A 2114-nucleotide genomic window follows, 5' to 3' on the forward strand; every position below is an offset into this window, starting at 1 on the left:
TGACCAGGATGGTCTCGATCTCTTGACCTCGTGATCCACCCGCCTCGGCCTCCCAAAGTGCTGGGATTACAGGCTTGAGCCACCGCGCCCGGCCTGCATGTTTTTTCAGTATGATAACAGTTGCCTGGATGCAACTGCTGCCTCTGAGGTGTGTGAGTCCTTCAAGCAAGTCCCCAAACAAGATGTTTCCCCAAAGAAGATATATCGATGAATATAATATGCACATGAGAAGGTGTTCAACATTATTAGTCTTAGAGAAATACAAACCAGAAACACAATGAGATACCATTTTATACCCACTAGAATAATTAAAATCAATCTAGCAATCCACTCCTGGATGTCTATTAAAAAGAGACGGAATCCCATTACTGAGTATATACCCAAAGGACTATAAATCAGTATCAGTCTATTATAAAGACACATGCACACATATGTTCACTGCCGCACTGTTTACAATAGCAAAGACTTGGAACCAACCCAAATGCCCATCAATGATAGACTGGACAAAGAAAATGTGGCACATATACACCATGGAATACTATGCAGCAGTAGAAAAGGATGAGTTCATGTCCTTTGCAGGGACATGGATGCATCTGGAAACCATCATTCTGAGCAAACTGACACAAGAACAGAAAACCAAACACTGCAAGTTCTTACTCATAAGTGGGTGTCGAACAATGAGAACACATGGACACAGGGAGAGGAACATCACACACTGGGGTCTGTTGGAGGGTGGAAGGCTAGGGGAGGGATAGCAAGGGGTGGGGAGATTAGGGAGGGTTAACAATAGGAGAAATACTTAATGTGGGTGGCGGAGGGATGGAGGCAGCAAACCACCATGGCATGGGTATACCTGTGTAACAATTCTGCAAGATCTGCACATGTACCCCAGAACTTAAAGTAAAATTTAAAAAAAGAGAGAGAGAGATGAAAACACATGTCCACTCAGACTTGTAGGCAAACATCTATAGCAACATAATTTTTTGTAGTAAAACACAAGAAGCAATTCAAGTGTCCCTCAATTGGCAAATGTATAAACAAATGTATCATATCCATGCAATGGGATTCTGTTTAGCAGTTTTACAAAGGACTAGTGGTGCCTGCAGCAACGTGATGAACCTCAAAATGACCTAAGTAAAAGAAACAGACACAGAAGATACATATTAAATGATTCCACTCACATGAGATTTCTAGAAAAGCCTCTATTTTATAGAGGAATAAAATAGAGGAAAATAAAATAAAATAGAGGAAAAAGCAGGTCAGTGCCTGGGAATGGGATTGGTAGTAAGCGGGCACAAGGAAATTTTGGGGGTGATAAAAATGTTCTAAAGCTAGATTGTGATGATGGCTGTACAACTCTATAAACTTACTAAGGCTCATCAAACTGTACACATAAAATGGGTAGATATTGTATTATATAAATAACACCTTAATTAAGGAGTTTAGAAGAAAAATCTTGGGCCAGGTGTAGTGGCTCACACCTGTAATCCCAGCACTTTGGGAAGTCAAGGCAGGTGGATCATGGGGTCGGGAGTTCAAGACCAGCCTGACCAATATGATGAAACCCCGTCTCTACTAAAAATACAAAAATTAACAGGGTGTGGTGGTGTGTGCCTATAGTCCCAGCTACTCAGGAGGCCGAGGCAGGAGAATCGCCTGAATCTGGGAGGCAGAGGTTGCAGTGAGCCGAGATCATGCCACTACACTCCAGGCTGGGCAACAAGCAAGACTCCATCTCAAAAAAAAAAAAAAAAAAAAAAGAAAAAGAAAAATCTCCCTATGCTTCTCTTGCTTCCACTTGAGGTGAAGACGCAGCTCCTCATGGGGTGGCCGCCTCTCCCCTCTAGCTCTTTCTCTGTCTGCTTCAGCCATGAGGCTTTCTCCAGTTTCTCACTGCACTGTCTTTCCTGTGAGTGCTCCAGCAGGTGCTGCTCCCTCTGCCTGGAATGTTTTCTTGCTTCTCCACTTCTTTAGGATAACTCCGAGTCTTCTTCAGCTCTCCATCTCAAGTCACATCTCACAGGACGCCTCTCTGGCTCTGCCCACTGCACTCCTGTCTCCCTGCCCTTTGCCTTGGGGACACTCATCACTCCTGAAACTATTGACTCTTCTCC

This window comes from Sapajus apella, unplaced genomic scaffold, assembly GCF_009761245.1.
Source record: "Sapajus apella isolate SASKATOON/1434 unplaced genomic scaffold, GSC_monkey_1.0 scaffold4, whole genome shotgun sequence".
NCBI lineage: Eukaryota > Metazoa > Chordata > Mammalia > Primates > Cebidae > Sapajus > Sapajus apella.